The sequence below is a fragment of the Castor canadensis genome, chromosome 10 (genome assembly GCF_047511655.1).
Source record: "Castor canadensis chromosome 10, mCasCan1.hap1v2, whole genome shotgun sequence".
In the NCBI taxonomy this organism is placed as follows: domain Eukaryota; kingdom Metazoa; phylum Chordata; class Mammalia; order Rodentia; family Castoridae; genus Castor; species Castor canadensis.
Window position 1 is genome coordinate 42024652 of NC_133395.1, and position 26791 is coordinate 42051442.

A 26791-nucleotide genomic window follows, 5' to 3' on the forward strand; every position below is an offset into this window, starting at 1 on the left:
AATGTCTTACTACTCTACAAAACATTTTATTTCAGAACTTTTTCTAATTTGGTACATATTTGAATCCTTTTATAAAAATTTAATAAGTGCATATCAGAGTGCAAATATCAAAGGTTTAGAATACCATTTTGACTTTTCTGTCTTTTCAGAGCAAGATAAAATAACAAAAATGCAGATTATTGTTGACAGCATTAGAATATTTAGTAGTTTCCTTTACTGGAAATACTAGTAATTATTAAACATCTTGAGCTACTATACATGTTTACTTAACACATTTGTCAAATATTTACCCTGTGTCATGTATCATATACATTCTGTACACACATACTTTATAAAGTTAGTGTGTATGTGTGTTTGTGCGTGTATGATGCTGGAGACCAAACCTAAGACCTTGTAGAGGTTTTGCAAGTGATCTACCACTGAACTACATCTCCATTCTAATGTATACTTACCTGTGGAACTGTACTATCTATCCAATTGAACTATTGAATGTTAAGTTTTAACATTGATTTCATGGTTATTTGAAATAATAACATAATGTTAGATATGACATAATTTTCTTTCAAAATGGAAGTATTTCAAATAGTATTTAGAAGAAGCAGAAAAATATTTCATTTTCAACAAGGGCAAAAACAGTGGCATGTGAGAAAGATGTTCCTTTATAAATATGCAATGTACTAAAGCCATTCCCTTTGCATGAAATGTTTTGATTTCTTATTTAAATATCATATCTTATGTGTATGTGAGACCATCTAGATTAATATGATTTGCTTAACATAGATGTGCCTTTCCAATTGGGCATAATGCAGTATCTTGATGGAAATTCTTCACAATTCCTTCTGAATCTTCCTTATTCATTCAGTAATTGTTATTTATTTTAAAGTGGGGATAATAAAGAATAAGGCTTGAGACTAGAAATGCTCTCACAGCATTTGCAGAATTCCAGGTATAATCAGGGAACTAATATGGTTTAAAGATGGTGAAGTCACAATACTTATAAAACAGAATGGAAATAAGTAGACATTTGGGCCCTGAAGTTTTTTTTTTCATTTTTCTTTTATTATTCATATGTGCATACAAGGCTTGTTTATTTCTCCCCCCTGCCCCCACCCCCTCCCTTACCTCCCACTCCACCCCCTCCCTTACCACCCACTCCACCCCCTCCCGCTCCCCCCCTCAATACCCAGAAGAAACTATTTTGCCCTTATCTCTAATTTTGTTGTAGAGAGAGTATAAGCAATAATAGGAAGGAACAAGGGGTTTTGCTGGTTGAGATAAGGATAGCTATACAGGGCATTGACTCACATTGATTTCCTGTGCGTGGGTGTTACCTTCTAGGTTAATTCTTTTTAATCTAACCTTTTCTCTAGTTCCTGGTCCCCTTTTCCTATTGTGGGCCCTGAATTTAAGCTGTAACAAATGTCTGTGCATGGAGTGGACTCTTATGGGTTTGTCTTTAATTCATTACAGAAATACACTACAGTAGACCAGTAGACCAGATAATTACATATAGTGGATAGTGTGAATGATGTAGTGTAGCCATTCCTTGTTTTCACATTATGTAGCCATGAGAAGACTGGTAAGAATATAAAATGCTATAAATAGCAACCTCTTTAGAAAAGAGGTATCCAGAATGCTTACTAAATAAGACAATTGGAGCTTTACTAAATCAAAAGGTTTTCTCATGTCTTCCACATAAGCACTTCTAAGCACTTCCTTTGACATTGATTTTCAAAATTCTATATAACCCACTTTAAAAAATTAATGTAAATTTTTGCTTAAGGCATCTTATACCTACACTCAGCAAATCACTTTACATGTTTTTCTTCTTACTGAATGTACTACATCTTACCATTCATTAATTTCTAAACTCAAATGATTCATGCTTTTGGCACACTGCCATTCTCTCTTCAAGTATAAGGACATGCCATAGCACCATATCTCAATTCCAGTTTGAATGAATTTTATAATATACAAACCATGTCTAAGTCTTTGGATCAAGGTGAATGTCACAATACTTATGACTAATTCAAATCCAAAAACTAGATTCCATTGGATTACATCAGGAACTTGAGATATGTCTTAGCAAAATCAATCTGGGAACTTTGATTAAGTATATTGTACTGTGTATGCCTAATCAAACTTCATTTTACTCAGACCTAGTTAACCTAGTTTGTAAATATAGAGTCTATATTTAAAAAAAATAAATCTCCATTCCTGCTGAATACATCCAATGATTGCAAACAACTTATTTTACTTCCTAATACATGCAAAGGGGATTGGAGTCACAGAACGGAATTTAATGAAGAGTTGTTGATTCAGCTAAAACAAAACTGCCACGTCAAACCTCTTTTTTCAGTTAATATTAGTCACTGCCAAGAAATAGCTTTCTGAAACTGAGTTCTTAAATTTAATCTCCACTTGATTGAATTAAACACACATATCTGAAAAGGGAGTAAGAAGGAAAAAAAAGTTATCTCATTGCCAAAGTGTTACAGAAAGACATGGTTGGACTTTTTAAGGGAAAAATACCCTGACTACAACTTATTCCAAGGGCATAGTCAGGGCATAGTTAGGCATTTTTTTTTTAAGTTAAGAAAGGTTACACATTTGTATTCTGACAACCATTCTATTGTTTTCATTAAACACTGATGAATATAAGACCATGAGAATATTCAGCTGCACCCGATAAGACTTTTTTCTTTAAAGATGAACCCAACCTGTACAAGAAGATTTATGAAATCATGGTTTTCATTATTGGACTTGGTGCTGACTATGTTGTTTTTGATTGATGGGCGTGTAGTTTTTGTCTTCTCTTGTTTTAAGTAGAGAACAAGGGCATGAAAAACACAGCTAGCAGAGGATATTATGTAAAATATGACAACAGTTAGGGTCAGGTGATTTGAAAAAAAAGTAAAGGAAAACATTAAAATATCTTAGACACAATATAGCATGAGGCTGTGTTTTATGTGTTTTAAAATAGATTATAGTTTTTAAAGGAAGGCATTTTGTAAAAGTTTTCATTTGCTACTGAGGAAAATAATATTAGCATGCAAGAAAAGGGGTATTTTATTTATGCTGGCATACAACATTGTTCTAACTGACAGAGAATAATATCCATTATTTGATAAGCAAACAGAAAATAGATTAGTGTGTTTATATGGTGTACATATAAGGATGTGCATTTTGCTACAGTTAATAGTTCCATACAGCTTAAATTTCAGGGAACTTTCTATAACTTTAAAAATATCCAATATAATCTTGTACTTTTTCTTATTTTTATAGACTGTGTGAGTTCATTAAATCTTCAAAATAATCCAGGGACAATTAAAAGTGATGGGGGTAGACTTTCATAGCAAAGTCCTGGCTCAAAGTGTCTGTGGAAATATTGGAGTGTGAAACACCTCGCACTATAGGAAGGAAAAAAAACTTAATTTCTTTCCTTGAAAGGATACTTCCTTATAACTATCAGGATATATTCTGCCACAACTAACATTTTGTTCCTTCTAATTTTTTAGTCAAAGGAAAATTTATATAAAGTTATTTAAAAGTCATATATTTTATAAATATAATCATTTATATGTAATTGACATAATCTATCAATGATAGATTTATCAAGGATAAATTGGTAAATCTCTTGTTACAAATTGTTATATTCATGTAATTCTTAATGTATGCATATATAAATGTATGCATATATGGATTAATTGTGTTTACTTATTTTTTATATTTCTCTAAAGATTCACTAGGAAAAGAGAGAAGATTAAATATAAACCAAAATGTCATAAACGCTGCAGGACTTTCTTTAAGAAAAGAATATATCTTTGTTTATATGAACATTATTTAAGGAAGCAAACATTAATCAGGATGGATAAATATAAATAAGAATCATTAAAAGTTAAGCTCCATTAACGTACTGACAAACCTATCTGTGCATTTCTTTTCAAAATAGAGTATAGAATTTTTAAAAAAATCATTAAACTGATAAAACCTATCAGCTATGATGTACTGATCAATCAAAACCACCACATCCACCACCAACCCCGCCACCACCACCACCACCACAACTAACACCACCATCATCATCAGCGTCATCATTTATTGAACATTTACAACAAGCCAGGCACTTTGTTAAGACTTTGCATTAATTATCCTACAATTTAATTCTCATATCAACCCTGCTGGGTTTGTGTGATTTTTTTAATCTGCATTTTGGAGATGAGGCGATTATCAGTCAAGGAGGTTAAGTAACATGCCCCAGGCAGGCAGGCTAATAAATGAATAAGCAAAAATTCGAATCCAAGTTCACAGGGATTTAGAGACAATGAAATTAAATATAAGGCTATCCTAAAATGAAAAACAAGAACTACAATGCAAAACTAATGTAAACATTTTTACATTCATACAAAGGAAGGCTTAATTTTATGATTATTGTGTTTCATAAATACTTGAGATTTTTAACGTGACAGATTTAATATCATTGTCTTTCTGGATATTAATGCTGAGGAGCACTGGAACATTCAAAGCTTATCACAATTTCAAGCCTCATTGACACCATTTATCCTGCATGTTTATGGAAAGAGTATTTTTCTTTAATGAGCAGAGGACGCTTCACCACACTAAGTCTCTTGGCTTCCAAATTTTATCTAGTTGTTTACAGCTAACTAAATTTTAATACCACTTCTGTAAAAAAATATTTTAGAGTTCATCTTAAAGGTCTAGTTTGACCTATAGTTTATCCCCTAAAAAATTCAAACATAACCACTCTATAAGAAGAAGATGTTAAAAGTGTTTTTCAAGTCAAAGTACACAATTCAGGGTTTGAGGCTTACAAATTTAAAACCAAAGTTGATAAATCATTGTACAGTATCTAATTTATTTTAAAAATGAAGCACATTAAGATGATAACCACTTGCTAAACTGATTAAGCAAATCTTTTTAAAAATTATAGCAATAATAATGTATATCCATAACTTACGACTCAGTGTAAGTGTTAAGTCAGACTCCTCAATTTATAAATCTGAAATATGCTTTGAGATTGTGCTTTTCAAAATTTTCTGCTTAATTACGTTCAAGAAGAAAAGAATGGACATTAGAAATCATTGTGGGTTGGCATTTTAGTCAATGTATTTGGAAATGCATTCAAGATTTCTTCTCTACTTTGAAAGTACATATGAAAATTTAATTATACCTCATATTTCCATGCATTTTCTTCATAAAAATTGTTTTCACTTTCCAGTTACATTTATTTTCCTTTCTAAATCTTAATATAAAATAGAATCTTCACAAAGATATCAATGTACTCTGTGTGAATTATCAAAACAAAATTTGCACTGGAAAAATTAGGCAAGGAAAGCCTAATGTAAAACTATTGTAATAGAGAAGTAGACTGTGATGCCAAACCAAAGGTGAGAGGAGTTTAAGGATTGAGGATGCCAACAGAAGCACGGGCGTTGATGAAGGGAGTTTGATAAATGGATTGCGTGAAGCTCATTTAGTTATTGTGTTATTTTTGTCTTCACAATTTTTCTTCTTTGATTAGGTCATTGGTGTTTGCTAAGTGCCACTCTTCTAAGAAAGCACTGTGTAAAGGGGGTATTATCTCCTACATTTTAAAGAGATGTCCCTGGGTCCTTGAGAAAGACAACAGGCTGGAAGAAGATTTACATACATTTCAAAGAGTCAGAGAAAGAATTCATAATTTCAAGTTCTCTAAAGTACGTGATCAAAGAAAAGACTGATCAGATGCCTAGAGTCGGGAAGAAACCTGTCTAAAGTTTAGTGCAGCTGGGTGTTGGGAGCTGGTAGATGTGGTCAGACTTCATTCATAGCATATATAGATATATGTAATCTAGTTGAGAATCATGATATTGTTTCCTACAACATAAAACCTACTTTACACCTAGTATTGTGTTATAATCCTTTTCAAAAGGTAAATATATAAGTACTTACTATGTGCCCAACATAATTAAAACATCATTATGTTCACTATCTTATTCAATTTTCACAATATACTGAGGAGTCTTTCTCAGATCACTAGTGTACTTATGAAGACGAGAAACTTAGAGCAAATGGAGGAGGATGGGGCTTTGTCTTACTCTCGATAACGATTATATTTTACTATTTTTCCAAGTTTCCCAAAGGAAACTAGCTTCCCAATTCTTCATTGCAAGCAGAAGCACATTGTCACAAAATAGACTGGATGTCAGTACATCTGCTACTAATCTTGCCATACTGTGCAAGATAGTAGAAATAAATAAAATGATAACCCAGTAGACTGATATGATGGATGGCACTGAGCAAATTTATTTGGTTGAGAATTTTTGTGAATATCTCTGGAGTATCAAAATACACTTTCTAATGATGGTCAAAGTGCTTGGGAAAGTTGATTAGTTTGCTACAAAGTTCTTTGTATGCACATACTTGCCCACATTTCATTTTGTGATTACTATCATCAAACACAAAAGTGAAGAATCAAATATGTGTTATCTGATTAGCTCATTTATTAGATTATACATTTTACTTAATAAAGTGAAATTCATATAACATAAAATTTGCTTTAAATCAATTCAAAAATTTAGGGGCATTTATTACCTTAGCAGTACCATATAAACACCACCTTGAACTAATTCCAAAACATTTTCATCACTCTAAATAACAGTCCATATCCATTAAGCATCTATTCCCCATTCCCTCCTCCCATAGTTCCTGGTCTCTAAAAATCTGTTTTGGATTCCTAACATCGAGTCTTTTTCAAATGCAAATTCAAAGCTACATGTAATAGGTAACACTAATTTAGAACAATATTTATTCAAGGAACTCTTAGATATATATATTCAATAATTCATTTGATCTTTATGACAACCTTATGAACAGACTGAGTTAGAAAGGTAAAAGGGCTTATGAAACAACATACAAGTAAGAAAAGGCAGAGGAAGGTCGACCTTATTTAGACTATGAAGTTATCAGTAGGCAATATTCCATTTCTGGGGGAGACAACATCAATATGCTTTCATTGAAACCTTAGATGTTTTACAACTTGGTTAATACCAGAACATGACACATACAGAAAACATCAAATAATAAACAACAGCCACATACATACACATGTGGGTTTCCTGACAAAGGAGATAAATGGGGTAGGCCAGAAGCAGTAGTGGGGGTCTCAGAAAGAAGGAAAGCCCAATCCTCCTTCCGTAGAACATGCAAAATAATTCATTATTTTGTGATTTTTCCACCTTGATACACATTCTGAATTTTTGCTGCATAAAAATGATGAAAAAATGTGTTTCAACTTAAATACATTTTGCCTTAAGGAGCTTCAGACAGTTTGAACTTGAAATGCAGCCTGTGAATGAATATTTAATTTCACTTTCCTTATAAGTGAAGTTGAATCACTTTTGCAAGTCTGAGGGTGACAGTTTCAAATTTCAGCTCAGGCAGGCAATCAACAGAGAATAATATTACGGCAGGGGAAAAGTTGGTGATTCAGTAATGACATTTTAATGTTACAGAACAGAGTATTGGTATAGAAATTTGCAATCCCTTGTGATAGCTTTCTGTTGACTTAACAATCAATACCATCATAACAATAAAAATATGCAAGTCTCTAGCTATAGGCAATGCCTAAGAATGAGAACTTGTCCATCATTTGTTACAATCTTCTAGGTTTTCCTATACAACAATGTATTTTCAATGCATTTAATCTGGTGTTATAAAGCAAGGCATAGACATTTAAAACTATTGAAAAAGTATTTCTTCCTCTTGGCTATTATTTATTAAAGCAAAGAAGATTTTGCAGAACACTTTTTTACATTAGCCTCTAGAACTAATTCACATTTTTATTTTAAATTCCAATAGCTTCAAATGCAATAGATGCTATCTTATAATCATTAAGCATTTATTAAGCTTTCTCATTGTGTGGCACCATAATGGTATAATCAGGATTTAAGACAGACATGGTCTCTGTCCATTAGAATAGTATGGCCTATAACCCGATCAGTGACCGCACAATTGATTGCTGACCACGCAGTGTCTTTACTGACTGAATTAAAGAATAATGACTGTGAGGATTTGATCTTTTCTATTAATGTTATTTATAAATTGATCTTCCTTATATCCACAAGCATTTTCTTATTTCTGACATGTATTTCTCTTTCTAGGGAATACTGAAATAAACTGTTACTCTGTCCATCTTCCAGGGTGGGAGGAAAGAAGATGAAATAGCAGTAATTTTCAGCTTTTTAAATTTTGAATTAGGGAATTATGGTCATAGAATTTTTCCAGGATTGTTTTACAGGATGATTTAATTCTGTCTACATACAAACTTACAGGCCCACAAAAAACAATGTGAAAATTGGATGCCTCCCTTCCACCAAATACCTTCTGGCATTATTTGTTCTCTTCACAAAGATTTATAGTGAATTTCTACTTGCCAAGAATAGGAAAGACAATGAAGCATGAGGACTACCCTCCAGAAATGCATAATCTAGAAAAAGAAAAATAAGAAGTGTTAAAAAGTTACTATAAGAAAATAGTTAGGGGATTGACTTTACATATGTACAAGAATTATGTGAAAGTACAGGCTGTACTCTACTGAATGCATAGTGTGGGAGATAAAAACAGAAATAAGCTTTGAATGATGAGTAGAATTATTTCAGGCTAAGAAAGGTAGGAAGGATAGTCTATAGATATATAAAATATCATTAGCAGAAGTGTATCAATCTCAAAATGCAGTATGCCAGGAAATTATACATAATATGATGTTGAAGGAATGGTAATGGATGTGATGATGGAATTTCTGAAGATAAACCTGGAATGGAATTTTTAAGGGTCATGCTTTCTCTAATAAGAACTTTAAATTTATGCTGAAGCAATTAGCAGCTATTGATGAAGTTGTAAAAACTATCTAGGAGAAGAAAATTGTGGGAATGGGTATTTCCTCAGTGTTTTGGCTTACATGCATTACTTTTGCATGCTGGTAGTTACCTATAACTTAAAAGAGAAATCTATACAGCAAGTAAAAGAGCTCAGCTTGAAAGGGAGGAAAGAAGCAATGTCAGTGTTCAGGGACAATCGTCTGAAGTATAAACTAGGGAGCAGATGACATGGAATGAACTTGGATTTGTACTTGGGATCCATTTCAAATTCTGGGTCATCTGGACTGCAACAATAAGTTTAAGCTTCTTTTTTGAAACTTCTGACTCCCAATCTTATCTTTATCTATGTCTTCTTTTGTTTTGGTGGCACTGAGGTTTAAACTCAGGACCTCACTCCTGCTAGGAGAACGCACACATTCTTATCACTTGAGCCACTCTGCAAGCAATCTGTGTTTTCTTTTAACTTGATAGTTTTTGTTTTTCTTTCTTTTCAATGCTGGGAATCAAACCCAGGGCAACACACAGCTAGGCAAGCTCTCTACCACTGAACTACAGATCCAGCTCTAATTTAGGAGATTTTTGCAGATGTGTTGATATCTTGTGTCTCTTCATATGACAAAGGCCACTATAATTTTAACATAATGAATGGTCAACAAATGTTTGCAATCTGAGTGAAGGGGTTGAAAAGAAAGGATCATTAACAGAACTTGCAAACATTGAGATTTGAATCAGCCATTGAACAATGCTTTAAAGACTAGTTCACTTTACTGTCTTCTAGCTCTTATAATAAGAAAGAATACATATTTTTATCCCCTTTGTCAAGATGAGGAAAATGAAGCTTAACTAAATCAAGTTACTTGCTTAAATTCCCCAGACATTATTGATGTATCTAATTATCTTTATCAAAACTCCAAAATATCTTATCATATTCCTTCTCCTAAAGACATTGTGTCAATTAAGAGAGGAAACTATCACACTAGAATTTTCTTAAAGTAATATTTCAATAATATCATATATACTTACATCAGAAGAGAATCATGTGTATTTGGTAAAATGCGGATCATATTTCCAAATCAAACTGTCTTGATGAGCAATCTGAACATTGCCTGAATTGCCTCTTCACTCTCCAAGACGGATTTATTAAAAAGTAAGCAAACAAGACAACAGCAATATCTCAGTGGTTCTCATTCAGGTAAGGGTATTTATCCTGAAAACCTTGCAAATATTGCATTACTTAAAAGTTCTGTGATATTAGATAACAAGCATACATTTCTGAAGCTAAATTTACAATAAGATTCAATGCAATTCCAAATCAGGGATTGTAAGCATGTTTGTGGAAGGAATTGACTGCTTTTCAAAAGATCATTTTATAAGTGGAACTTTCACCTTACCAGTGATTCGACAATGTTTTGTTTTACATGAGCCCATATTTGACTATGCCTTCTTATTTAGCAGTAGCAGGGATTGAACTCGGGGTGTCATGATTGCTTGCTAAGCACTGTGCTGCTTCAGGCACACTGGCAGCTCCCTTTGCTCTGGTTATTTTGGAGATACGGCTTCACTTTTTGCCTGGCTTGGATTGCTCTCCTTCTACTTTTAACTCCTGGCATCACTGGGTAACAGGCATGCACCACTGCTGCAGCTATTGGTTGAGATGGGGCTCAGGAACTCCCTTCCTGGGTTGTCCTCAGAGCACTGTCCTTCAGCTGTCTGCCTCCCAACTAGCTAAGTGCAGGTGTCAGCACCCAGTGCACAGCAAGCTATGTGTTCTTTCTGCATAAACATATGCACTCATGTTTTTTACACGCTTTTGTGATGCTAGGGAAAGTTGTGTCAGTTTTGACAACATTGTTCACTTCAGGAGACTATTTAAATATTTAAAACATATTGAATCACTTCTGTTTTTTTTAATCTATCAAAAAATTTAACTAAAATATATGCACTCTATTCAAGAATGAATACAGAATTTTTAACTCTATTGAAGACACATAAAAAGGAAGTTAAGGTAAAAAGAAGTAAAACAGAGGCGATGAACCAATTCAGTTTATAATATATACATATGGTGATGTCATAATGAAACTCCCTGTACAGCTATCTTAAACAAACAATAATGTCATTTTTTTTTTCATTTACAAAAACAGAGAACAGAAGAGTAGAAGGTCTTCCCTGGGAGGGGTGGTTGGTAGTTTGTACTAGTGGAAGGAGGAGGAGGTGGGAGAAGGGCATAGAGGTTAAATGTAGTGTAAATACTGTGTACATATGTATGCAAATGGAAATATGATACCTCTGGAAACTAGTCCAGGAATGGTGGGAGGGTGGAATATAGGAGAAAGGTGGAGGTGGTAAATTCAAATATGATATATTTAACATATTGTAAGAACACTTGTAAATGCCACAATGTACCTCCAACTAGCACAATAAAAACAAAACAAAACATAATGACAAGAAAATAAAAAGAAGAAAAAAAATCTAAAAATATTTTCATCATAGACTCTAGGCAATGTTTTTAAAAGTAGCCATTGTATAGAATAGCCTTGTTCAATAAAAGTTTGTACACTAAGTATATAATTGAAAATTTTCAAGTAGGCATGTTAAAAAAATTAACCGAACTACAATAATACCAATTTGATGTGACAGTTAATGTAAAATTAAGTTGTACTAAAACAATAAAGTCTGTTTCTGTAAAGGATATTTTACCTTGCTTTAGCTTTTAAATTTATATTTGATTAAATTTAGGCACTGTGCACATTGCAAACTCTCTCATAGCCACTTGTGTGCAGCCGCTGCCACCATAGGCTGCTGCAGTGGTGCATGTCTTTTATCCCAATGACAAGAATTGAAAACCGGCGGATTTTGATACAGGCTAGCCTTAGCAAAAAGTGAAACCTATCTCCAAAACTGCTAGAAACAATTGCAAAGAAGGTAGTGGTTCTCACCCTTATTATATTAATTAAGCTACTGATACTTTCATTTATCTTAATTTTTAATATGTTTGGAGATACTGGTATGATTTTTGTCACTTTTGAGAAAGTGACTCATTAATACTAAGTGAAATTTGCTTAAGTATAGAAACCCTCCATTGCGATAGAACCATTTGGATGAAGAAGAGATGCCTCACAGTTGCTGGAAGAAAATAAGATGGGAGAGAGTTAATAAAGCTCACCATGAACACAGAAGAAAATTTGTTAAAACTCACTTTTTTCTTTCCCCTTATGTCATTTAATGAAATTCTTTATGACACAAGAGAGTATTTGACAGCAAAATGGTTAATGATGTCTCATGATCTGCTGAAATACTTGCTTCATTCCTGAGGAAGAAAATAGTATGTAAACTTTGATCTCGAGGAGTATCCTAGTGGAAGAGAAAGCCTCTCATAGAAGGGCAGAGGAAAACCTGGACAAGTAAATTGCATAGGTATTAATTTCAAAAATGCCATTAATTCCAAATGGAATATTAATAAAATGTGCCTTTAAACATTTTCATATTAAAAGTGATTTTTATTTTTAGCAGTTCATACATTTGGCACTTAAGATATTTTATACTAAACTTTAAAGTTCCTGGTGATTCACCTTCTTATGGATGTATACTGATTTCATTTCCTTTGTTTGGATATATAACCTAGAGTGGAGTTGCTAGATCATATGACAGAAAACTTGAGACATGCTCAGAAATTAAAGTCAGAAAAGGCAATTTTTTGTGTATGAAACTGAGGAGCAAACTCAAAACTTTGCACATGTTATACAAGTCTTGAGACCACTGAGCTATATTAACAGCTCCTAAGAAACAATTATAGTAGCAATGTAATTACTTTCTTTTATGTCACCCATTCAATAGTTTATCAATCTTGCACACTCTAATGGAAGTAGAAGACAAGGAGATCTTAGCCTACTACCCTTTATTGGTCACTATAGTATTCATATAAACAACATATTTTCATTGGTACTATTATGCTCAATAAGTTTCAAGGGAACTGATTCATCACCCATTTCCAAGGGCTACCTGCTTGAAAATATCTTTGGGAGATTTTTTACATGTACCTCAACGATACTGCCTACAGTATACTTGGCAATTATGAGTTCTAGCAAGGACAAGACGTACTCAGGTCACTTAGCTAGTTAGATGAAACAACAGTGTTCTTTACATTTTACCATACTTTTAAGGAACACATTTAAAATTTATGTGCTAATTTATGTGCATTTTTTCATCAATATTCAAATATATCAAGTTTATAAACTGATTTTTTTCACATGTTGACCTTTCTTGCATTAAATAAAGAAAAAGTCTGCTTCAATGATTAAGTATAAAACAAAGAATTAATAAAACAAATCATTTAAATATTACTTTCTTTTAGTTCCACTAAATAGGGCCTTTCTTTAAATTCATAGTAGTAGTATGTTTTAAGTACAGTAAATATAATAATAAGTCAAAATATGAATGGTATTAAGATTTTGTTATCCCTAAACTAATAAGCATCTATTTTCTCTTTCACATTTGCTGTTAGGCATTTGGGTCTGACATATCCATCAGAATAAAAGTAAACAATGGTGGAAAGTAAAGTGTGCCTTCTACACTTAATGCTGTTTGTTGTTCTTTAAGTGAACTCTTGCCATTGACATTTGAGAATGATATCCTAGATGTTTAAATCTAAAAATTGCTCTGGTCTCTTATTTTGATTCTATTGATGGAGAACAACTTTCAGTGCAGCTGCCAAGGAACTTAAGATCCAAACCCAAGGCTCAAATGTAAGAAGTAATTTTTATAAAGGCAAAATTACAAATGTTTTTCTACTTTTTTTTAGTTGTTATCTTTTCCTGCATTCAGTAGGATAATATCCTAGCATTAAATTTGTTCTTACTTTTCATGTGTTTGGAACATGGAAAATTTATTTGATACTGTGGAGATATTTCTTTGAAATATGAAAATGTGAATAGTTGTGTCATTGGGAATATTTTATGTTGTTATTATAAAAAGATGACAATTTTGAAAACATATGAAATATGTTTTGGCTCACAAGGATGTTGAGCACGTGAGTAGGTTAGTAGTCAACGGATAGTTGTTGTGTTCTTGTCTGTGCATTTTCAGTTTGGAAAAGGACATTATATTGAGAATATGAGGTTGCAATTTGGAGAGAGAAGGGTGTCAAAAACAGGAAAGTGCATATGTAGTTTTTCTCCTCTGTGTAAACTTTCTCAGCTGCTATAATCTCATGGGGAACAAATTAGTGCCTGGTATGGAACACCTGCTTACAAGTCTGAGGACTTGAATTACCACCCCTCTAATCATCACCAATGTCGAAAATGTCTAATTTCTTTTGTTCTCTTATTTCTCGTTGTTAATGTGAAATTGCTCATGTGGCTTTTGAAACATAAACTCTAATATCTTTCTCATTGTAACATGATAGTTTGAAAAAGAAAAGATAGATAGTTCATTGTTTAGTATAAAATCAGATTTATATTATCCATGTGACTTTTGAACAAATGTGAAATACAGTTGAAATTATATGCAATGAGGCAAAGAGAGTAGGATTTAGTGTAATGCAAAAAAAAAGCATAGTGCATGAAAAACAGGTGATTTATGAGCACCACTCTTTTCTTAGTATGCTTCTGATGTGAATAAAAGACATCAATTGCCAATGTAAAATTGTTGAAACAAAAGGCAAATTTGCGATTTTTCATGTGTCAAGAGGGGAGAAATGAACAATAATAATTGAATTATGTGGCATTGTGAGACAACTGATCGCAGTCAATAATGAAATGGATCTAAGAGACTTCAAAGACTATACTAGATAAATAATTCCCCATTGCTTTGGAATTTTAAAATAAAAACCTCATTTTTTGGCTTGCATTTGGTCTTGCCACTAATTGCACTATTAAGAACTTAATTGCTTGTGATATGAGGCCATGTTCACTATTAAATAAGGGACAAGTAGTTAATTGTTGCTACAAGTATGTAATTGTAACTCACTGAGGAATTATTGACATTATGCTCCATATCGTTTGCCTCATAACTAACTTGTATAAATCTGTATAGGCCATCATAAGACAAATGTTTACATTAGATAACTGACTGAATATTTATTTATTTAACCAATTTATTTTAGAATTCATAGCACTAAGAGGGTTATAAATGTATGTCATGGTTGAAATAATAGCATATACTGGTAGCTTTGTGTCAGCAATGAGTAGGAAATGCAAGAAATCTTTAAAGGATGAAAGAATGAGACTTTAATAAAATTATTATCTACAAGGAAATGTGCTTGGGCACTTGGAGAGATAGAAATGGAAAAACAAACTTGGGGAACACAATATAGAAGGCAAAAGGATAGTTTAGATATCATGAACCAAGAGTGAAATAGAGTACAGGATACCTAAATTTTATTTAGTTCACTTGAAAAAGTGTCAGTTTTAAAAAACATGACCTAGTTTGCATAGGAAATAAAGAGCTATTTTTTAATATATTCAGTATGGGAAACTACGTTAGCTATTTTCTTAGTGGTAGGAATGAATGAAAGTAGTACTGTGGATAGGCATTTGAGTGTAAACAGCAAGAAAGGTAGCTACAATGACAAGGCTCAACTTTTACATGCATTTGCTGGGAGTCAAGCACAATCTTATACAGTTTAAACAAATAAACCATATAATTATCTCAGCAAGTCAATGGTTATTATAATTACTCATGTATAATAGAAGAAGAAACTGAGTCACACAGAAGATGAGTAATTTTCCCCAAGAATATTCAGTATATGGCAGAGCCAGGATTTGGACTCAATCAATCTGATTGCAGAGTTTGTACTGTTAATTACTTGGAAGAATTTGTGTGTAATGACTCCTGATGAGATCGAGGGCTAAGCTTTGAGTGACACACACAGTTTGGGACTGGGAGATAGGAATGCAGCCAACAGAGAGGAAAGTATCAGTAGTGTGCTTTCCAGCCAGAGCCAAATTAAATGCCTCTGTCTTTTTAGAATGCTGTATTTCAAGAAGGAAGGTTTTAGACTAAGCTCCAATGGACCAAGAGATTTTTCAGCAAACAAACATTGATTGAATGCCTACTGTTTCCAAAGCACATGTTGAACAGAAGAGTTACCTCAATACCAACCTGAGGAAGGCTAACTCCCTTTCAGTTACCATCTGGCCTTGAAGGAGGCGCCACTGAATAGGATGACAGCTGAAAGTACTTACCAGTGTTTAGTGCTAGATCTCAGATGATTTATCCAAGAATGAACAAATATATTTTCTCTCTTGTGTTTCTCAAAGTGTCATCTGCTGAACACCTGCATGTAAAGCACCTGGAGTAATTTTGAAATACAGTTTTCTAGGCCCAAACTAGAACTGGAAGTCAGAACACTAATGGGGAAGAAACAATAATCTCTAATTGTTGCACAAAACTCATTTCTTGTTTTTGCTTTCCCTTAATTACGAAAATTTCTAGTCATAACTATAGAGAAAATTGTATAATGAATCTTCCTATATATATATATATAGCTGCTAAATTCAATGATTATAAAAAATAAAATTTACTTCATTTTTCACACCTTCCTTCCTTCGTTTCTATTTTTCTCTTTCCTTTTTTCCATTGCTCCCTCAGTCCTATAATGGGGTTCCATTGACCACACTTTCACTCATATTTAATGTTCACAATTTTCTCAAGAAGACTATATAGTTATATTTTGTTTTCTAACAAGATTTAGACATTGTCTTTGATTAAATATGAAAGATACATTTTTAGATCTGTCATAAATCATCCTGGCCAACTCATTTAAATTTTTTCATGTGATGGATATTTTGATGAAACCAGGTCAGTTCTCCTGTGGAATGCAGAATGTATCACAGCCTGAACATGCCTTAAATTTTAACAGTTTCTCGTTATAAAGTTTTTAATGTGTATGCCTCTTAAAGTCTGCAAATGCCAGAGTTTCTGGTTTAGGCTCCAACTGTTGGAAGAGGACGAATGATGGGAATGATGATTGAGAGAGAGAGATAGATAAGAGAAAGATGAAAAGATGCATAAATAGATACATAGGTACAAAGACAAACGTACATGCCCCCACTCAAGTCATGTAACTCGGATATGCAGTCATGATATATTTATTCCCTCAAGTTAAGGAAAGGTCCTGAAAGCTTTGTAAAGTATTTAATTATTTATTTACAAAGTCAAAAAACCATCTCCACTATATGTGTATTTCACTATTTGTCTGTGTAACTATCGTCTATTCCTAGTATTCCATGCTATGATGGAATCTCTCAGTATATTGTCAGTTATATCAGTTAATATAACTTCATGCCCTGAAACCTGACAGTTTATTATTTTCTCAAGATCTGCCTCTTTAAACACATGCAAGTTTCTAAACAGAAAATTCACTGGATGCATAACTTACTTATCTTGTTCTTTAGCCAGCCAGTTTAAGTTTCTAGTAATGCTGTACATCTCTGTAGAACATTCTATTCCATTTCTTTTCGTCTATTATAATGCCCTCCCTCAGTGATAAACTAACACGAAGTCATTTTCATTCATGCCTGATAAAACTGAAATTAAAGCAATTATTCTAAGTGGTCATGCCATTGCTGCACTGCATCACTAATCCTGTGACACATGGTATCACAAGCATTGAGCGCATTGAGCATATGCACATATCTTGGTGTGAATATATGAAAAGCAGGTATCCTGACACAGTAAGTTATTCTTTAATAAATAAGGTAATTTTCTAAGCTTTGCCTATATCAGTGCCAAGCACAGGGCAGGAAATTAATAAATATTGTTGGACAAATAAGTACATAATTTTGATGTTAACAATGTTTGAAATGGGCCAGGTACTGTGACTCATTCTTATAATACCAGCTACTCAGGAGGTGGAGATCAGGAGGATCATAGTTCCAGGCTAGCCCTGGCAAAATGTTAGCAAAACACCCCATCTCAACAAAAAAGCTGGGTGTCGTGGTAGGTGTCTGTCATCTCAACTACCCAGGAGGCATAAGTAGGACAGCAGTCCATGCTAGCCAGTCAAAAAATACAAGATCTTATCTGAAAAAGAACTGAAATGAAAAGTACTGGAGGCATAGCTTAAATGGTAGTATGCCTGCCTAGCAAGCGTGAGGCCTTGAGTTCAAACCCCTTTGCCACAAAAAAAACAATTTTTAAATAGAAGAGTGAAATCATCTAGATTTTTATCATTTGCTCCTACATATCATATAATGTATACATATGTGCTACATTCATTAATACAAGCATAATTGTAATGGCATGGTTATTGTGATGAGAACAGTATCCAGTAGCTCTAGAAGTTTTAGCTTAATTTGTTGCTTTGTGTCATAAAGGAGGACTTACTATCTAGAATATGAGCCTTAAAGGAATAAATTTGCCAGACTAACATAAAACACAATTGAGCTTTTCCTCCAAATTAAATATTAGATTTACTTAAGTTTGCAAAAATATTAATGATAAATATTCCTTCATCTAATTTTTGTCTGAATATTTCACTTTTCTCTGGAATATGCTATAATAAGTCTGTAGTCACTTAGGAAACATATCTATTATTTAGTTTATTTATTCTGTAATATTCTTGTCTAAGTTGCAGTCTAGAGTCATCAAAGAGATGGTGAAATTTCATTCTTAGGATATTTTTAATGAGGCAGGATTTTCACTTCATTAATAAAACATTCAGAAAGACTGAGTCCAGAATCACCCTTAGCTCTGGCATGCTCACCTTTTCTTTGTAACAATGTATCTAATTTGTTGTATTAATTTGTGTATATTTCATGTATTCACCAGAGAAATTCATTTAATTTGATCATGACCTTATTATTCAAAGCTTAAGTGTGCAGCATAACCTTTTCTCCTCAAGTGGTGTCACAAAAGGTTGTTACTGAGTCACGCAGATCAATGACTGTCATGCAGAATGAGGCTTCCACCAGCTCTGAGTGGCACCTGGTAGTTATTTATAGCATGACCCTCAAAACCATCTATCGTCTCTGACAGCTTGCAGTGTTACTAACCCAGCATCATGTTTTCCTCTAACACTACGTGCAAAACATCCACCCATATCTACTCGTCATTATTTTACTTAGCCCATTTCTAAAACAAATATTTTATATATATAATATATATATGTATATACATGAGCTATTTAATGCTAAGTACAGAAGGTTCAACATATCTCTCTATCTTCAGGAACCTTTAATGCATTCTCTTTATTGATTTGAAGAAATCTGAATGGTATAGAGATATGTGGCTAGAGAAACGGGCTGTAGATAAAAGGCTTGTAGATCCAAGGACTTTCTTATATTATAGAGGAATATAATCATGAATGCATATGGCTACAAATCAAGATAACTTATACTAAATATCATGAGAAGGCAGTATCACAATAGCTAACACACAGGAAGTGTCTCTTCTGGAAAGTTTCTCCTTTGAACCTCTTTTTAAAGGGAACATGTTTCTTAGGACACCCTCACATGAATCTTCTCCCTCATTTATTGACCAAAATTAAGTCACACATGTCCTTTTGAGAATGGAACTTTGTGGCCAGAAAAATGCCATGCACGTATAGCTTAGTTATGGGTTTTCTGACCTATTAGTACATGTGTTCATAATGTGGGATCAGCACAACTCATAGAACCTGAGCCTCGAGGAAAGGTGTCAATTACAGAACATATGTCCATAGGAAGGAAGGAGAAGGAAATGGATGCTGGTATGTTATCAACAATTGTTCTAAAGATGCCATGATAACAATTTACTTTTTACATTATGAGAAAAAATAGCAATACAAGTGAAGCAAATATCTTATGATAAAACTAACTGACGAAAGCCATAAGGTGATTAAAAAAAAGTATTTGCATGATACTGTATATGAGTTAAGCCCCTAAGTACTTAGGTGTTAAGACAAATAATCCAAAATATGCCAGTTCCTCAAGAGGAAACCATATTTTCCTAGTGTCCTATTCTATTTAAAGTACAGCAACTAAAAAGGAGATAATACATTCCCTTTCCAAGTGTGGAATTTAGAAACCAACAAGTAACTTCATTCATTTATAATCAGTAATTGCATTATCTACTGAATTTTAGCAGGTTCTCACTCAATATTCACTCGCTGAACACACACCCATGCACACACACACACACACACACACACACACTACACACTTCCCCACATTTCTTTTGCCAAAACCTATTTAGTTCTAGACTGCAAAATTTACCTAAGAATTTCAGCAAAAGCCAGGTTCTCATTAAGTTTGCCTATTGTATTCAAAGCCAAATTATTCTCAACTACTGTTTAAAAAAAAAAAACCATGGACTAATCAAACACAATCTATTTGCCTGAGTCCTATCCATGTTTCCTTTCATTAAACAGAAATATAAACAAAAGGCAAAGGAAGTGTCTGGCTTGTAAGAAACAAGTAAAAGCATTTAATGAGGTTCACTTTAAGTTTAAAATAAATGTTGAGGAGAAGCTAAGAAGCCTGTAAAATTAATATCCCAAAGTGAAAGACTATTTCATTTATATCAACTGAGGACTTAATTAACTAAAAAAATCTGTAGGCTAACTCTAAGACAAGCTATGGTTTTCTACAGGGTAGCTTGAAGCAGGGGCAGCTTGTCTGTACATGCTGGGAAAAGAATAGTTGCAGAAGGTTCTGACCAAAACAGTAACTTTATTCAGATTTAACTTTTTCCTATGAGACAAAGCTTACTTAGAGTAGATGCTAGGAAGATAATTGCTCTAGCTTTATTCATAGTTTTATTTTGTTTTTGCTTTGCTTTCATTTTTTGCAACAGGAAAAGTTTTCTGAATTTTATATGCTTTGGTTTATCAATTAAGCAATAGTTATGCAAATTATGGATTTACACAGTGACAACAGCATTCTTTAAAACAATCTACTAGATGACTACTTCCATCTATTAAAAAACTTTAACATCACAAGTTGACAAAGCAAAACAAAGAGAAAAAACAAAGTGCAAACCACAATAGATAGAATAGATGTAAGAAATTTTAAAAAACCTTCTGCTAAGTCCCATTAATTATACAACCATGATCCTCTCATATTCTTGACACCTAATTTATCTAGTTATCATTTATTAGTTTGGTTGCAAATTAAAAAGAGAGTTATAGGCTGACACATTGAAAGCAGCACCAAATACACTCTCTCAGCATGACAGTGTTCACCACCCAGAAAACTTACAGAGAAAACATTCACTTAAAGGAAACAAAACCTTCTCAGGACTTTTGATAAAAAGAAAAATCTCCAAAGATCTCAGGAGGTCTTAATGGTACTGACATCCTTCTGCAAAGGACAGGTTTTTCTATCTCTTAACGATAACCCTGGGTTATCCACTATATAAGAATAGTCTCCTTAAGAATTCTGGAAGGAGAATATAAGATTCAAAATACTTCTGCTCAGTACTCAGTCTGTGTTTAGAGGAATCAAGAAGAATGGGAGGAATCACTCTCTAGCTTATTCTGTTACAGAGAGGTTTGCAATTGAAGTAGTTTTCCTGTTTGAGAAAGTGTGAAGGCTGTAGCTCTTTGTGTTCTTATAACAGAAATTGAATGTAAAAATATTAATAAATAATTGATGAAGATTCTTCACTGATTTTCTGTGTGTGTTCAATGGGATCACCAAAATTATTCCTCAAATTGGCCATAGATTGAAATTTCTTTATGGGATTTAGAATACAGGAGACAAATATATAAATAGACAGTGAATATGTAATTGCATATTAGTAAAAATATTCTGGAAGTCTTAGGAAATAATAATAAAAGGCCAAATCCCCACTCAGAAGAATGCTACTTTAGTAAATAAATATCAGCAACACCATCACCAAGTGAAGAAATATGTGGCTAATTAAAAAGACTACAAAAGGCAATATTAAGTTAAGTGGCATAAAAATTTAGTTTCAAAAATGTTAATTTACAAGACAATTCTATAGATTAAAAATTTTGTAAGTTTTTTAAAATTATAGTACTATTTAGTACACAGACAAAATTTGCATCTAAGATGCATCTGCTTGTGTGTATATGCACACATAATTTAGTCTATGTAGTTTATATTTTATATTTTGTATATATTCTGGTGTGCTTGCCTGTAGGAACTAATTAATAAAACTCTTTTTATTGGCTGTTTTGTTTCATTTAATTGCTTAATCCATCGGAAATATATTTTATGTAATGCAATGCAAGGACTCAATTTTATTTTCAAGATGGATTACCCGCACTTTTTATGCCAGAAACTTTTATTAAGTAATTGATCTTTCTTACAAAATTGAGCTATCACTAATGTCAAATTCTCACATATGTATGAATACATAAATTTTCATCTCCATAGATATGTATACATGCTCTATTTTATTTACATAATTTTTTTCTCTACCAATATCATATTAATTTTATTGCAGAAGTTTTGGATATGTCTTTTCTTTTACTGTTATTAGCTATGTTGAACATTGATGTTTACATCTCATCTTCTGAGTTTTTATATTTGTGTCATATAACTATTTCTAAATGTCCCATAATTTTTCCTCATGATTTATCACTGTTTTAAAAAATGTTTTATTTGTGCTTTGTAATAGATCTTGCATTTGGCATTCAAGGAAATTCATTTGTTCTTCAATTGTGACCATCACTTCCTCAATTCATGCACTGAATTGTTCATTAGGAAATCAGGTTTTTTTAGCACCTGAATTATCCCTGGAATTGCATTTGGACCAGTAAAGGCCATCACTCCCCTTAAGCAATCCTATATCTTTGGGTCTAGCTTTGTATTTCTCTAAATTTATTTCTCTCCAGATATTGAGCTATGTTAGCTTGATGTTTATTGCTCAATGTTGGCTCCTTCTACCTCAGGAATAGTTGTTGGAGTTCCCTAGTGTCAGCAGTTTGGTTAAGTATAAATCATCCCCCAAATCTCAATGGTTTTCAAACAAATAATCAGTTCTCAGTCATGAAACATGTTGGATGCTGTTGCTGTGCACAGGGGCAGCTGTGCCTCTCCTCCATTGTCTCATCCACTCGAGGACTCAGCTTTCATGATAAACTCTGCAACACAGCTTTCTGCTAACCAAGATCTTCCATGTCTGAGGAAGTTTCTGACTATTATAAGGGAATCGCTTATCCTGGCATATATGTTTATCTAGTCATGTTTTCTCCATTAGTCGTAAATCGTCATTGGCATCAAGGTAATCCATCAATTTACGTTGAGAGAGACAAAAACTGGATTTGGTAATAGAGGAAAATAGTATAGTCCTAGAATTCACCCAATAAAACTATCTTTGACATAGATTTGAAACAGTAGCTTATTTTTTATAGTGGTAGACTATTTTTGAATATTCACAAAACAAGCCATTTCACTTTGCATACTTTCCTAAATATTTTATGAAATGAATTCCAACTTAGCAAATCATGAAAAAATGTTAGTTTGTCAATTCTATAAATATGCAGCACTTTATTTAACTTATAGGCACAATTAGAATTGTCCAAAAGTAAGAAATTTAGTGATATATATATATATATATATACACCTCAATAGCTATATAACTAAGCATTTCTATATAAACGGGAATTATAAATGTATATATTATAAAATTAAAGGAAAAACTTTGAGGAATTATTGCTGTATGATTATATATGTTCACTGTAGTTTATACACTAATATCAATTATATGCTTATTTCATAAATATTGACAACATGTAACTATTGACTAAATATTTCAAGTACAACTTGATCCACAAAAGAAATCTCCAATATTGCATCTGGTAAAATAAGAAAGTATTTGTCAAAGTTTTTGATAATGTGTATATTTAATATTAATTTTATTTATTGCTATTAAAACACATTATGATATGTTAAATCATAATATGTTAAATTTAAAATATATAATACAGATATAGTCAGTGTAATTAATTGTTAAATCCATTAATCTTATGAAAAGCTTTTATGTACGCCATTAATGGTTTGGAAGAATTTCTTAATGAAGTGCGAGTGACGGATGTACGCAGTCTTTGGCTCACTCTGAAATTGCACTACTGGGTGAAAGTCAGCAGTACATTATTAGTTTTGTTTGTCCAATCAAATATTGCAAGTATCAACCTTACTAGCCAAGTTGTCTTGTCAATCTTTGGAACAAACAATAGAACATTTAGTGTGGTTATCCCTAAATGAGGAACATTAAAAATAGGCAATTGTTAAATTTATGGGAACATGTATATCAGGTGTCTAATTCCAAATAAGTTCTGAAATTCAAACTCTTTATAGTCTTCTTTTAAGATGCTCATTAGTTGAGAAATTTTGTTATTTAAAACTGGACTAGTGTTGTATATAATATTATTTTTGTCACTAAAAATTTTAAGAGTAAAGATTTTATCAAGTAAAATAAATTTTGAATAATTCTGTGATCTACAGTACTTTTTCTATACCAGATATGTATAGTTTGTATGTGTATACTTTTTCATATATATATATAGGCGTACATATATTCATTCTCTACTTCCTTCACTATTTCTCCATCAGCTATTATCAATTCTCAAGTACGGAGTACCAAATCCTACTTAATTTTGGTAAATAATACTTCAGACATCACTGACTAACCTATGCACAGGACAGACACATAGGAAACTTTTGCTGAATGGAGAAGTTTACTAATTTGTTTTGAATAGCACAGCATATTATTTTGAACATTTAGTGGCTCATAATCTCAAGACTAGACATTATTTGACAAGAATAATTATAAATTTTAAATAATAATATATAAGCTTTTAACATAGATTTTGTAGATATTAGTATAAGAAGAAATTATTCACAGAATTAAAATTAATAAAGTAATTCTATCATCTTCAGACGTTTTTATGTCATATCATTTTATTTAAAAAAATACAGAAAACAAAAGTAGTTTCAAATTTTTCCGAAGCAATGTTTCATGTTCTCAAGAATGCTATTTAACTGTCAGGAGTGAATACCTTTGAATTTATCACCTGTCTTTCTATTTCACTTTCTAGCGGAATGGGATAACATAGTGACAGAGATCAGTGTTTCAAAATTGATTTTGTGAACACATAAATAACCCAAATTGCAGGTACATTTTATTTTTAATACCAGAGCAGATCTTTAAATGTTACATGTGTATATCCAGACATCTTTTATTCAATATGCAACAAATATCTGTAGAGTTTATCTCATTATACAAAGCACTAGTACATGTTTTATTCTATTTGATTTTTACAAGTGAGTGAGATATTAACATAATTACCTTTGTTCTGAGATAAGGAAACAAAACCTCAGAGGAATTAAGTGACATTCCCAGGGCAGAGTCTGAATCCAAAGTCATATCCCTCACTCTTCCTGGGACATGAAGCTGGTGTTCTCTCATTGTACATAACTGTATGTGTGGTATAAAATAAAAATTTTCTGGTGTTGAATAACTATTCCACATAGTTATCTGTAATACTGATGGCAACAAATATTGATGGCAAAAAAGCTAGGAGATAATTATAGTTTAATCATAAAGCCTATTCCAATTACATATGTGATCCCAAAGACTGCCCAGAAACACTCTCTTCTAGAATTTATTTTTCCATCTCCAATGTGGGGTACATTATAAAGAGAACGTTAGGTGGAAAACAGTACCTCATGTTGCTGTTTCCTATTTACTTTTACAACAGAGGGATTTTTAGGGAAAAGATGAGTTTTTCCTCTGCTTGTGTATGTGTATATGAGTATTGGCATCTACTTGTGATAAGAATTTTTCCACTTTTCACATTCACTTTTTGTCGCCTCTAGGCTGATGGTAACCTTCCTTCTCATCACATTTGAAAAGTTTGTTGTGTTGGTGAAGGTACCCTAGTGATAAATGTGACTTTCTAGCCTCGCTGCTTCAGTTATTTCTATAAATGAAAGTAATAACAAAAATATCCCTTGTTTGGCTATAGTATATTCAAATCCGAAATTCCTATGTTGGCATATACTTGTTTTACATAGGACAAAAGTGACAAAAGTGCAGATAAAGCAGAACGAGACAATTCCCTGTAGTTTCTCCAATAAGAGAAGCTAATGAGCACCTTGACAGCAAATGTACAGATGCAACAGCATGTATCTTCTGTGTACTTAAGATGAACTAATGACTTCTAAAATACATTATACACTCTTCAGCATGAGTCATCATCCATCATATTGTTTACCTGTTCCCCAAAACAAACCCTCTGACGTGTCCACAAATTCTAGGATGCACAATGGGACCCAGTATGTATAGGAGGAATGCAGCACCACAGGCGAAGTAACAGAGCTGGATATCTTTAGAAAAAAGTTATCACAGAACCATTCACTTTGTTAACAACATGAAAAGAATTTTCAACCTTATTTTACATTGCTTCTCTCAGTAATAGGGGCTGGAGTTTATAGTTTGTCTTTGTTCAGAAGTAAAAATGATGCTTAGTCCAAACATAATAGAAAATGCTCAGAATTAATCCAATATATGGGAGATTAAAAGTAGAAGAAAAGTTAACACAAAAGTAAATCATGTCATAGCAATAAAAGTGCTGTGGTGCTGAAACATAACTATATTTTTAACAGACCTTTGGAGTTTTCTAACCATTATGCATCCCACAACATGCCTCTCTTCCTTGCCCTCAGAACCTGACTAGACTTGAGATGGCAGCATGCCCAGCATCATGTGACAAATGGTGATTCATTCAGCTAAATCCATCATGAAAACTTAGCTTTATTTTGCCAGACACTGAATTTGTAAGAGTTCCTACAACTAAGTGTGCTAAAAGTAACCACCTGAAGAATGAGTGCAGGTATACTGGAAAGGGGGCCTGTGTGTCTGAGAAAGGCTGCTTTCCTGATACAGAGGACAGCCATGGCTGTTTTCAGATGTGGTTTCTAGGCAAAGATGACAATCACTAAACTAAAAGACCAACTTCCAAG

The 26791-nt window shown here is 32.9% G+C and overlaps 1 protein-coding gene and 1 long non-coding RNA gene across 16 annotated transcripts in view; both read left to right on the forward strand.

Moving 5' to 3' along the window:
• Pcdh9 (protocadherin 9) overlaps positions 1-26791 on the forward strand; it is an 888530-nt gene that overhangs the window by 676324 nt on the left and 185415 nt on the right. The window lies entirely within an intron of this gene.
• On the forward strand, positions 3620-19369 carry LOC141411451 (uncharacterized). Its single transcript, XR_012436205.1, has 2 exons — positions 3620-13621; positions 15844-19369. It is a non-coding gene; the product is annotated as an uncharacterized lncRNA (long non-coding RNA).